This window comes from Herpailurus yagouaroundi, unplaced genomic scaffold (genome assembly GCF_014898765.1).
Source record: "Herpailurus yagouaroundi ecotype Mexico unplaced genomic scaffold, PumYag 140, whole genome shotgun sequence".
Classification (NCBI taxonomy): Eukaryota; Metazoa; Chordata; class Mammalia; order Carnivora; family Felidae; genus Herpailurus; species Herpailurus yagouaroundi.
Window position 1 is genome coordinate 60,272,824 of NW_024412395.1, and position 14,611 is coordinate 60,287,434.

The 14,611-nt window shown below is 36.3% G+C and overlaps 1 protein-coding gene across 3 annotated transcripts in view; it reads right to left on the bottom strand.

Moving 5' to 3' along the window:
* The window catches only part of ZNF385B (zinc finger protein 385B), a 415,410-nt gene that overhangs the window by 295,578 nt on the left and 105,221 nt on the right, over window positions 1–14,611 (bottom strand). The window lies entirely within an intron of this gene.

Sequence of the window (14,611 nt, forward strand, 5' to 3'; positions counted from 1 at the left end):
TGTCCACTAAAGAGCAAGTTAAATATACTTCAACCCCTAACTGCTTGTTTCTAAATTAAAACAATAATGATAGTAAAAGTGGGCAGGAATATGCTAACACCAGGGCAAAATACTATCCAATTTACTGTAAGACAAATTCTTAAACAATAAAGATTTCAATGTACTCTGTGTAACAAGAAAATAAAGTAAAAGAGTATCTTTAACCCCATATTTTTTGTCTGCTTATTACTTTTTAAAAACTCTATAGCTCATTAAAATCCCCACCCCAGGGATGCCTGGGTGACTCAGTCAGTTAAGCGTCCGACTTCAGCTCAGATTATGATCTCCTGATTCATGAGTTCAAGTCCCGCACTGGGCTCTGTGCTGACAGCTCAGAGCCTGGAGCCTGCTTCAGATTCTGTGCCTCCCTCTCTGTCCCTCCCCCGCTTGTGCTCTGTCTCTCTCTGTCTCTCAAGAATAAACATTTTTACAAAATTTCTTTAAATAAATAAAATCCACCCCATCCACCCCCAAATTTACACCTATACCTTTACCATCTTTTCTCTTTCAATACTAAAATAGAAGATGCAAGAGCCAGCTGACATGCTCTTAAAAAGGTACAAGGTAGAATACCCCAAAAAGTAGCAATAGTGATTTGAGATCACAAAATATAGAGCTTTGAGACGTGCAAAGCACAAAGCAAAAAGGACATAAAACATTTACCAAAAATTACAATGATAACTGGAAGAAATTCCTCGTAAGTAGAATTGACAAAGAACACATTCGAGGTTCTATTCGGATTTTTAAAGATGGGTTTTAGGCTCTCACTGAGACTCTAATGACAGAACAAATCAGGGTCCAATAAAGGCAATGCTGACCTGAGGACCTTCTGTGAAGGACGGTGGTCAATTCTAGAAATACTACTAGCTCTTAGGTACCACATTGAGTATTGCCTGCTAGACCCAAAATGTCTGTGTAAAAATAAGCACTATTCCTAATGTACATTTACATATCACAGCATTTTGGAGCAACTTTAAACATGGCACCCCCATAGGTGTCCTCCTTATATTCTACATATATATTTTACTGTTTACTGGCCACTGGTCAGAACTCCTTCCTTGGAGACAGTTATAGACATACACAGAGTAGACATACACACAAGTATGTTTGTGTGTATATACAAGTACATTTTTGTGTGTGTATGTATACAAGCACATTTTTATGTATACATATATATACAAGCATGTTTGTGTGTGTGCGTGTGTTTACACACACCCCTACATCACAGGAAAATGCACTCCTCCTTTTGCAGTTACTTTTGCAGTTACTCCTGAATTCCATTCATTTGTGCCTCATGATTCACTGATTCATCAATTGCTCAGGGTTTTCTCTCTCTCTCTGTGTGTGTGTGTGTGTGTGTGTGTGTGTGTGTGTGTGTGGCACATGCACTTTTCTAGTCTTAGAAAATTGTTCATGAGATTGTGTGCCTAAAATTCTTTTTATTATTACCATGCATGCAGCTCCCTAGTAATAAGGTAAATTTTCATAAAAAAATGAAGCCATAATATTTGATTATAGTCCTCAATCTATAGTCCCCTAATCTAAAACCCTAGTGCCAGATGCATTTCAGAATTCAAATGCTTTCAGATTTTAGAAAGATAATACTCTGCATAGAGCATGAATTATATAATGCTTCCAGGGGGGTCTGGGGCGACACTCTATAGTCAGACACAACATTTCTGCAGCAAAACATGTGCATATTCATACTAGATGGGATAAACAAAGTCTATAATTAACCTCATATCAGTTCAGGTCAGGTTTTGCCATCAGTATTAATTGTAAAATCTTCTGATTTTCAGGGCTTCTTGGATTGCAAGAATTGCAGGTTAAGAGACTGTGGACCTGTAAAATGTTTACCTAAACTATTATAGGGTTATGGACCAGAAAATGGTACCTAAACAAGTGTTCTCTTGCTTGAGCAAGAGATTTGGTGATTAGCATTGCCTTAACAAGACAGGCAAAAAATACAAGAGAAGGTGCTATTAAGACTGAGACCCAAAGTAGAGCAGAGATGGGGCTGTAATGCAAGATGACAAAAGTAGGGCATGGGAGCAGAAAGTAAGAAGCAGCCATTCAGAACTACTGGGTCAAGAAAAAAACCCATAATAATAATTATACCAAATGTTCATTAACTACTTTATACCCAGTAATCTGAAAGGCACTTGACAAAAATATTTGTTTTAGCAATGTACTTTATAATTTTCAAAAGAAAATTTTAAAAAGAAGAATATATTTTCAGAATGAGGCATGAAACATCTCACTCTCTTGTCAGTGTACCCTGAAACAAAACACCCATAATGTTCAACATCACATATGAAAATGTCACAAACAAAAAATAAACTTCATGAAGTAAAGGTCCCTAATTTTATTGTTATATGCTATATACTATTTGGTGTAAGAGTTCTTCAAAATCACTTATAGAAAAAAATGTAGTAATATTCTTTACTTTCAATATTCAAACTGTTTGACTTTAAAACCCACTTTTAAAAAGAATATTCCTCTCCCCCAAAACATGAATATTATGTTGTATTTACTTGGAGTTGTCCTATCAGTATATTTCTCAAGTAAATCATTTTTTAAATTATGTACATTAAAGAACTTTAAGATAGCATTGACCCTGGACTTGAGACTTTGGGCCTGTAGAATATTCATCATCTTCTAAGAGATGGTGGTCAAACAGTACCAAGTTACACTTATAAAGGATGAATAAATCTAGAGAGCTGAGGTATAGTATGCTGACTAGAATTACCAATACTATATTGAGTACTGGAATTTTGCTAAGAGTGTAGATTTCAGTTGTTCTCAACACACACACACACACACACACACACACACACACACACACACAGTGATTATATTTGGAGATGGATATATTAATCAGTTTGACTACAGCAATCATTTCACTATGTAGATGTGTATCAAATCATATGGTACACCTTAAATATATACAATTTTTATTTTCAAAAAAGACTATACATATACCACCTAAAAAGAAGAGCATTTCTTGGGTGGCTTTTGGGGCCCAGACTTGCAGTGGAAAGGAGTCACAGAGGTGTTTATGAGAACACTGGTCTTCCTATTTACTGTACAAAGTATAACAGAATGTGTGGCTCTAATCTTAGTATCTAGAATATGACCATATTCAAAGTCATTTTCCATGTGAAGAAGGAAACCATTTATTCATTTTGACAGTACAACATAATTTAGTGAATTCTTTCTTTAGTAACCAAAATAGTGCCCTGGGGGTTTGCTGGAGTTATTGCAGCTTCTAAAAGTAAGTAACTATCCAGAGTGGGTAACTCCCCAGGATCAAAATCAGTATCTCCTTACACCTTTTACATCATGTCCACATAAGAATAAACATCTGGTGTCTACAGGCCAAGAGTCTCTGGATTGCAAGACAGGCTCACTAGAGGGCAAACTCTTGAAATGAAGTGGGTCAGCATGATATGAATGCCACTGCACTCAGGCCATAAACAAAACAAAACAAAACAAAACAAAACAAAACAAAACAAAACCCCACAATAACCAGCCCACCAGCTCCTCCAAACTCATCAGGTAAACAGGAGAAGAGCAAACTTGTTCACAGTTGGCCGAAGAACCAGCTCCAGAAAAAACATAAGTGCAAAGATGAACACCAACCCCATGGTCAGTTATCACATTCCACAGGCATGTCTAATTTGGAACAATGTCCAAGGGCCTCCTTGGCTATGATGTTGTCAAGGGCCTGAAAGCAGAACATCCATGTGAAGAAATCTGGTCAGTCAGGATGACAACACATTCAACTCACCATGTGAAACTGAACTTACTAATTTTAAATTCCTGCTAAGCCAGCTATCAAAAGCCTTTCTCCACAGATTAGTTCAAAATAGGTAACACACACACACACACACACACACACACACACACACACACACATACCCAGGAAACAGATTTTAAGTTGGCCTTTGATAATTCTCATCACTCAGCCACCCAAACACTTGCCATCATTGTCTAAGATTCAATTCCACACTGAAAAGTGTTGGTATTTGGTTTTTAAAATCTAAATGCCAAGACTTGATATAAAATAACTCTTAAAAGTTCATAGTCCAAAGAATTCTTAAAGCAAAAGATCATCTGTCCTCACTAAAAGGGCCAGGCACTCCTTTTAATTCTTTATTTTAAAAAGTTCCTTTCAAACTCTTATATATGTCAATTCCGTAGAGTTCTATATTTATATGATGGGCCCCTTGTTTATAGTTTTTAACCATGTGCACAGAATATAGAGTTGTTCTATAATGACTTTTTGAGGTCTACCTTAAAATGTTCTAGAATTCTGACACCACCCAAAATGGCTGGGGTTCTGTCTCAAAGTATTGGGGAGACTGGAGTTATAACTTGAGACTTCATCCTATTTCTGAATTGCTCTACTCTCATTATAAGGACCCTCAATAAGCCCAAATCTCAGTTGAATTTACCTGGAGAGTACCCATGTGTGGCACTAACTCTATTCCTGTTTTGAAGAATAGACTTAAGCTAGGATTTTGTAAAATACTTGAAAACTTATAATGATCAATTCCGGCCAAGACAAAGAGTCAAAAAAGTATATTAATATTCCTTCTACTGCATCATCACTGGGTCTAAATTATTCTAAGTAAGAGAAAATTCCTGGGCCCTATCAATAGGAATATATGCTAAAGACAGCAAATGTCCTCTTCTTAAGAATCCAATTTGGTATACATCAACCAAGATCCTTTCCCTTCTAAGTCTGGTTTTCCTATGGAAAATTATAGGAAGTCATATGGATTCTATCTACTGACTGGGTTGTATAATAATTGTTCCATGAAAAGATTTTTATGGACTTACAATTAAGAGGTCTAGGAAAATAAGTGCATTATAAATAATTTAACCCATCTCCTTCCTCAGTGAAATGCGTTTCTTACCGAGTGCACTTACTCACAGGAACTCACTGATACTCCCTCAATGATATGTTATACTTTCATCATAGTACCTATATTTTGCAAAAGATTTCTCAGTTAAATGATAAATGCCAAACTGACTTATCAAAAATGAAAAGCAAGCATCTTAAACCATGTTTCTACTGCAAAAGTAGGACATTATCATATTGATGAATTCCAACTCTATCTCTGCATCTACCACATAAACCTAGGTTTGCGTCATCAAACATTAATGTTCATATCCAACATCTCTTAAAATGAACTACAACTTTTTTTCCAGACAGGGAACAATATATGATATTTAAGCAGTAATTTTTATTACTGAAAAGTGAAGAAAAATCTCCTCTGAACGTGACCTTTTCTCTCTCCCTCCCACCCTCTGTCAGGTGTCTGGAGGGTGCATGTGCACACACATGCAGGCACACAGACCCCTGAGATATCTCCCCTACAGATTTTGCCTAATGCATAGAAGATGCTCAAAAAGTCTGTCAAACGAGCATGCTCCTGCCCACACATGCATGTTTGCATAAATGCTCACCCCTTTGTATTTCTTTGCTTTCCATATTCATTAATGAGTTCCAGCAAAATATTGTGGGGTTAGGAATGAGGAAAATATCTTACTTTCGATATACTTGTGGCACCATCTTGTGGTGATTCTACAGTGTTACTATTTCAAGTTTACTTTCTAAAGTTCAAAATTGAGAAAAACACTTTTTGAGGATAAATTTTCATTTTAAATATATAGGAGAGACAGCGTAAGAAATTTGGCCTAGGAATTTAAAAATCCACCCACATATTTTAATAGTTATAATACCTATTACAATGTCTTGACCCTAGAAGCTGATTCTTATATGTAAAATAGGAATGCAAATAAGAGATTAGAAGGGAGGGGGAAAAACAGCTGAGGATCACCGAGGATCCTGGAGGCACCAAAGAGAGAAGCAGAGAATATGGCAGCAAAGAAGAGGATACATTATACAACACTCCAACCCACAACCCATTTTCTGATCTTGCTCTCCATTTCCACCTCCAAATAATTACTTCTACTTCCTGCTGCAAAATCACCTGGTTATATCATTCTTACTTTTCCTCTCCCTGCTCCCAAAGTGTCCTCAAGTTAAAATCTACTCAAACTTGGGGCACCTTGATGGCTCAGTTGGTTGGGCATCCAACTTCTGCTCAGGTCATGATCTCACAGCTTGTGGGTTCGAGCCCCGCATTGGGCTCTGTGCTGACAGCTCAGAGTCTGGAGCCTACTTTAGATTCTGTGTCTCCCTCTCTCTGCCCCTCCCCTACACATGCTCTGCCTCTCCCTGTCTCAAAAATAAACATTAAAAACTGTTTTTAAAAAATCTACTCAAACTCAGTACAGAATTTCTAAAGCCAAATCAAAGATGCCACTTCTCACTTTAAGAAGCAGAATCTATTTTTCCACCACTTGAGGCTGGACTGGTCTTGTGACTAGCTCTGACCAAAAGAACACAGTGGTTGCACCTTCTACTCTTGCTGTATTTGCAGTACTGTTCTGTGACTCAGAGTAACAAAGCCTAGTCTAAGTAACTGGAAAAGGAGAGTCTCCTGGCAAGAAAGCTCTAGTATACAGCCAGCACCACACGTGTGTGTGAGGTGATCATAGACCATCCAACCCAGTTGACTGCAGCTGCATGAGTGACCTCTGGTGAGTCCAGGGCAAGGACCACCAGTTCTAATCTTTGACCCCAGAGAATCATGATTAAAATAAAGCATTGTTTAAAAAAATATCTAATACTTCTATTATGCCATATTCTCTTGTGTCTCCTTCTGGTTTTCTCACTCAGTTTCAGCCACATCTCAGCTTTTTGGATATGCCAAACTCTTTCTCGGTTTAAGATTTTCAACATTCCCTTTACTGCCTTTGAATCAATGTTTCTCTACTCTCTTTGCTTGACTAACTCTTGTTTAGTCTTAAAAACTTAACCTTCAATGAGATTAGAAATTTGTTTGGGGGGCACCTGGGTGGCTCAGTTGGTTAGGCGTCCGACTTTGGCTCAGGTCATGATCTTGTGGTCCGTGAGTTCGAGCCCCGCATTGGGCTCTGTGCTGACAGCTCAGAGCCTGAAGCCTGTTTTAGATTCTGTGTCTCCCTCTCTCTCTGACCCTCCCCCATTCATGTTCTGTCTCTCTCTGTCTCAAAAATAAATAAACATTAAAAAAAATTTTAAAAAAAGAAATTTGTTTGGAATTAATTGAAGGTGAGAAAGAAAATGGGCAGTTCAGTTAGTAGCAACCAGGAAAACCAAACATTAGATAACAAGAAAGTAATCATGAATTCCTTTCATTTTTACTTCGTGAAGGATTTGTTGCAAAAAGTTATGAGAGGTAATACAGAGTGCTAAAAAGATCTTAGACTTTGAATCCTTGTGTGGCCTTTGGAAAGGCCTCCATATTTTTCTAAGTTTCTTATCTATAACATGAGGAGAGTCATACTTATCGTGTTGGGTTGTGAAAACTAACATTATTTTAGTCTTTCCATGATAATTCCTATCTCCAGTGCACCTCAAATCACATATAAATGTGTCTCTCCTAAGATAGTTTGGCACAACCTTCATAATCTGGGCCTGACCTTTCATAGTTTTAAATATTATTTGTGCCAAATGAGTGCCAACTGCAGGATCAGAGGTCACACCCTAAGAAAGAATCCCTTCCCATTCTGAGGAAATATGGGTTCAAAAAACCTCAGAATACAATCAATTCTCCCCACCATAATCCTTGGGAGCAATTTGATTCTCCATGACAGGCATAAATGTTCCTTGAAAACACAAGGAGAATAAAATGTGAAGTTAACATTTACTACTCTGTCTAGTGATTTACATACATCTGATTGGATAGGGTGGGTATCAGAATATCATGTATCCCTAACTGATATGTGGGGAAAGCTACTGGGCAGCAATGCTGGTACATTCAGAGAGAGAACTTACGGCTTCTCTTTTCTGATTCAACTTCACATCAGGTACACTGTCTGAGCAGTAACCTATAAGCACAAACTAGGCAAGTTCTGCCCAACATAACTTATATTCATAGATGGAAGGCAATAACATCGTGGTAAGGAATCAGGCCACAGAATTAGGCCAGCTTGTTCCAAATCCCAGTCTTGCTTCTTCTGGTTACTACCTAACCTCTTCCTTCCTTATTTGCATTATATGTAATAATAATACGTTCCTCACAAATCTGTTGTGAGAATTTAAATAAGGTAATCTCCTTAGCACAATATGTGGCACAAGGTAAAGCCTCATTCACCCACTTAACCACAGCCTTTGGGTCTACCTTCACTGTGTTTATGATACTGTAGAATGTACAGAGTTGCTTATAAGGCTCCCGGTTAGAGGTAAGGTTTGGTTGAAAGGGTTGGGGGGACGAGTCACTCTATTTTTAAGACACTGTCTATTTCCATGGGTCAGTGGGTGTCCCAGGAGAAGACAAGGAACATAAGGCCATCCTTCTCTTTCCTAATTTCCAATTATAGATTTATCTAAGTTTAGAAGCTCCTTGTCTGGGTATAAATCCTCCTCAATGGGTTAGATGGTATTCTCAAAGTGTGATTTCATACCAGGAGCTTCTGCTGAGAATTTGTTAGAAATGCAAGTTCTCAGGTTCTACTCAGGCCTACTGAATCAGAGACTTTAGGGATGGAGCCCAGCAATCTGCATTCTAACACACCTTTCAGGTGATTCTGATGCATGCTAAAATTTGAGAACCACTGAATTAGATAATCAGTTATTCACACATCAATTGCTTTCAATTTTTAAAGTTCAAATCCCCCTCAGAGAATTAGAATGGTAAATGGCATAGGAATGGTGGGGAAATACCACAGCTATAGGCACTGATGATAAAGAATAGATCCCAGCCTTTGACAGCAGAGGGCAAGGTGAGCATCACTAGCCATCTACATAGAGAAGAAATGTGGTCAGTTTTATCTGGACTTAGGGAATTGTTCATGGGTTGTGGAAAATAATCTCTGCACAGTCATGTGGTATCCTAGGGAAACAAAACAACACCAAGCTGAGGTAACTGGGCTAGATTGGGGGGGGGGGGGGGTTGGGGCGGGGCTCCTGGTTGTTGTAAACCAGAGTGGTATAGAAGAACTAAGCAGAACCCTGAATTCCAGCAGTTGCCCCTGAATTTTTTATGAGTTTGGGCAGCTGTGTTTTCCCTATGCTCCCATGGGACAAAGAAGACTCGACTGTTCTACCTACTTTCCACTTTGCCTGAGGGAATCTTCCCTCCTTTTCATCTAATCACACTTCATTCCAATAATAAACTATTTCTAGCTTGTTCCTATGTGCATTTACATTGCCATCATTTATATTTGGAATGTTGTTTTTCCTTGAATAACCTGAAACTCATCTTTGAATATTCACCACAAATACCACCTCTTCTGGGAAGCCGTCCCTGACCTCTGGAAAGTTAACCATTCCTTTCTTTGTGCCAACGCATCTTAAATAGATCCATAATCATTCTTAGCATATCATATTGTCATTCATTTATTTAGATACCTATCTGGACACTTATGAAAAAGACATTGTGTTTTATTAATCTCTGTGGACAACCTGAAAATATTTAAAAAGCAAAACCCCGACATTTGTGTTCATTATCATCTCTAATAATGCTACTAGAAGACTGGGTAATTTAGTAGTCACCTTTATTATGAGTTTTTAACTGAAATTTTATCGAGATGATTAAAGATTCACATGCAGTTGTATGAAATAATACAAGGGGTTCCCCTGCACTCATTCCACCTTCCACTGATGGTAACATTTTGTAAACCTACAGAAAAGTATCACAGTCTTGACAAGGATACCATCTACCAATCTTACTCAGATTTCCCCAGTTTTACTTGTATTCCTTTGTGAGTATGTTTATCACCTGTGTAGGTTCACATCACCACCACCACAGGATCCCTCATAATCCCTCTTTCATAATCACACCCACTTACCTCCTGAAATCTGTCCCCATCCCTAACCCCACTAATATGTTCTCCATTCCTAAAACTTGGTCATTTCAAAAATGTTTCACAATGGAATCATACAGTATGTAACCTTATGGGATTGACTTTTTTCACACTCCATAATTCCCTAGAGTTTCTTCCAAGTTGTTGTGTACATCAGTAGTTCATTCCTTTTTATTATAGAGTAGTATTCCAAGTATGGGTGTACTACAGTTTAACATTTCACCCTCAAAAGATATCCACACCAATCCTGGAAACCTGCGAACATTACCTTATCTGAAAAAAAAGGAGCTTTGCAGATGTAAGTTAAGGATTTTGAGATGAGAAAATCTTGAATTATTCAGTGGTTCCTAAATCCAACTGTAAGTGTCCTTATGAGAGAGAAGTAGATGGAGATTGTAAATAGACCAAAGAGGAGAGGACACAGATACACAGAGGAGAAAATGATGTGAAAACAGAGGCAGAGATTGGAGCAGTGTAGCCTCAAGCCCAGGATTGCCCAGGCAGTCACTAGAGGGTGGAGGATATAGGCAATTGATTCTCTGTAGTGCCCCTGAAGGTTAATGCAGCACTGCCAAATTCAGACTTTTAGACCCCAGAAATTTGAAAGAATATATTCTATTGTCTTAGACCAAATTTGTGGTCATTTGTTACAGAAGCCTCAGGAAACTAATAGAGTTGTTTATAGTTTATGACTATTACAAATAATGCTACTCTAAACATTCATATACAGGTTGTTGTGGGAATATATTTCAGTTCCCTGGAATAAATTCCCAAGAGTACAATTGCTGGGTTGAATGGTGAATATATGTTTCATTTTATAAGAAACTTCCCAACTATTTTCTAGAGTGGCTATATCATTTTACACTTCCATTAGCAATGTATGAGTGATCCGTTTTCTCCTCATCCTTGCCAACACTGGTGTTGTCACTATTTCTTGCTTTAGCCATTCTCATAGATACATATTAAAATCTTATTGTGATATCACATTGCATTTCCCCAATGACTAATGAGGTTGAACATCTTTTCATCTGTATATGCTCTTCAGTGAAATTTCTGTTCTGATCTTTTGCCTATTTCATAATTGATTTTTTTTTACTGTTGAATTTTGAGAACTTTTTATATATTCTAGATACTAGTCCTATGTTGAATATATGGCTTACAAATATTCTTTACCATCTGTAGCTTATATTTTCATCCTCTTCACATGGTAGTTAACAAAGCACAAGTTTTTAATTTTGTATGAAGTCCAGATGATCTATATTTCTCTTACGGATTATGTTCTTGGTGCTAAGTCATAACTTTTTGCCTAGCCTTAGGTCCCAGATATTTTCTTCTATTTTTTCCTTTAGAATTTTTATATTTTTATGTTTTATATGCAAATCTGTGATACACTGTGTTTTAATTTTTGTATATGGCATAAATTTAGGTGAAATTTCTTTCTTTTTTTTTTTTCATCTATGGATATCCAATTGCTCCAGCAACATTTGTTGAAAAAGCTATCCTTCCTCCATTCTAATGCTCTTGCACCTCTGTCAAAAATCAATTGAGTATAGATCCATTTCTGGGTTCTGTTGCTCTTTCTGTTGATCTATACCTATACCTCTTTTAAAATAACACTGTCTTGATTACTTTAGCCATACAGTAAGCCTTGATATTGGGTATAGATTTTTCCTGCTCTATTATTCTTTGTCAAGATTTAGCTATTCTAGAACCTGAGTTCTTCCATATAATTTTGGAATAAGCTTGTCCATGTTTACAAAAAACCTTGCCGGGGGTTTCGATAGGAATTGCATAAAATGTATGGGTTAATTTAGGGAGCTAATATCTTAACTATGCTGAGTTTTCCAATCCATGAATATGGTATGTTTCTCCATTTACTTAGGTCTTCACATCTTTTCTCAACATTTTGTAATTTTCAGCATATAGATCCTTTATATCTTTAAACTGTAAATCTAAGTATTTTGTTTTACTAGATGTGATTATGATATTGTGTTTAAATTTCAGTTTCCATATGTTTATTTTTAGTATATAAAGATGAAATTGATTTTTGCATGTTGATTCTCTATTCTGAAATCCTGCTAAACTCACTTAATAGTTTTAGGAATTCTTTCATAGACTCTTTAGGATTGATATATATAGACCATAATGTCATCTGAAGTGAGACAGTCTTATGTCTTCCTTTCCAATATGTACACCTTTTATTTATTTATGCTTGCCTTATTATGGTGATTAGAATTTCCAGTACTGTGTTGAATGAGATGAGAATGGACACCCTTATCTTGCTCTTTTTTAATTTTGTCAGTTTCAAAAATTTAATTCCAGTATAATTAACATACAGTGCTATATTAATTTCAGGTGTAAAATATACTAATTCAACAATTCTATACATTGCTCAGTGCTCATCATGGTAAGTGTACTCTTTAATCCCCAACACCTATTTCACCTATCCCTTTACCCACCTCCCCTCTGTAACCATCAGTTTGATCATCTGTTTCTTGGTTTGTCTCTTCTTTTCTTCGTTTTGTTTCTTAAATTCCACATTTGTGTGAAATCATTGTACTTGTAATTCTCTGACTCATTTTACTTAGCATTATACTCTCTAACTCCATCCATGCTATTACAAATGGCAAGGTTTCATTCTTTTTTGGCTGAATAATATTCCATGGTACCACATCTTCTTTAGTCATTCATCTATCAATGGACACTTGGGCTGTTTCCATAATTTGGCTATTGTAAATAATGTTGCAATAAACATGGGGGTGCATATATCCTTTCAAATTAGTGTTTTTGTATTGTTTGGGTAAATACCTAATAGAATGATTACTGGATCATAGGGTAGTTATACTTTTAACTTTTTGAAGAATCTCCATACTGTTTTCCACAGTGGCTGCATCAGCTTGCCTTCCCCACAATAGTTAAAAGGGTTCCCTTTTCTCCTTATCCATGCCAACACTTGTAGTTTCTTGTATTTTTTATTTTAGCCATTCTGACAGGTGTGTAGTGATATCTCGTTGTAGTTTTGATTTGCATTTCCATGATAATGAGTGATGTTGAGCATCTTTCCATGTGTCTGTTGGCCATCTGTAGGTTTTTTTCTGGAGAAATTTCTGTTCATGTCTTCTGCCCAGTTTTTAATTGGGGTTTTTTTTGGGTGTTGAGTTGTGTAAGTTCTTTATATATTTTGGATTCTAACCCTTTATCAGATATGTCATTTGCAAATATCTTCTCCCATTCAGTAGGTTGTCTTTCAGTTTTGTTGATCGTTTTCTCCACTGTGCAGAAGCTTTTTATTTTGATGAAATCCCAATAGTTTATTTTTGCTTTTATTTCCCTTGCCTTAGGAGACATATCTAGAAAAATGTTGCTATGGATGATGTCAGAGACATTACTGCCTGTAATCTCTTCTAGTATTTTTATGGTTTCAGGTCTCCCATTTACATCTTTAATTGATTTTGAGTTTATTTTTGTGTGTGATGTAAGAAAGTGGTCCAGTTTCATTCTTTTGCATGTTGTTAAATTTTCCCAACACCATTTGTTAAAGATACTTATTTTCTTTTTCCCATTGTATATCCTTGCTTCTTCTGTTGGAGACTAATTCAACATATAATCATGGGTTTGTTTCTGAGCTTTCTATCTTGTTCCATTGATCCATGTGTCTATTTTTGTGCCAGTACCATGCTGTTTTGATTACTACAGCTTTGTAATGTAATTTGAAATCTGGAATTGTGATGCCTCCAGTTTCGTTTTTCTTCCTCAAAATTGTTTTGGTTATTCAGGGTCTTTTGTGGTTCCATACAGATTTTACTATTATTTGTTCTAGTTGTGTGAAAAATGCTGTTTGTATTTTGATAGGGATTACATTAAATAGATACATTGCTTTGGGCAATATGGACATTTCAATATTTGTTCTTCCTATTCATGAGCATGGAATATCTTTCCATTTGTTTCTGTCATCTTGAATTTCTTTCATCAGTATTAACCAGTTTTCAGACTATAAGCCTTTTACCTTCTTGGTTAAGTTTATTTATAGGTATTTTATTATTTTTGTGTAATAGTAAATGGGATTGTTTCTTAATCTTTCTGTTGTTTCATTATTAGTGCATAGAAGTACAAGGGATTTCTGTACATTGATTTTTGTATTCTGTGACCTTCCTGAATTCATTTACCAGTTCTATCAGCTCTAGTAGTTTTTATACATTTAAATATATAAACTGAGTAAAGTCTTTAGGGTTTTCTCATCTTATGTGCAAATAGTGAAAATTTTACTTCTTCCTTACCTATTTGAATGCCTTTTATTCCTTTCTTTTGTTTGCTGTGGCTAAGATTTCCAGTACTATGTTGAATAAAAGTAGTAAGAGTGCAAATCCTTGTCTTGTTCCTGATCTTAGGAAGAAGGCTCTCAGTTTTTCCCAATTGAGTATGATATCAGTTGAGGGTTTTTCATATATGGACTTTATTGTGTTGAGGTATGTTCTCTCTAACCCTATTTTATTGAAGGTTTTTATTATGAATGGATGTTGTACATTGTCAAATACTTTTACTGCATTTACTGAAATGATCACAATTTTTTTAATATTTTCTCTTTTTGATGTGATGTATCATATTGATTACATTTGCAAATATTGAACCAGTCTTACAACCCAGGAAT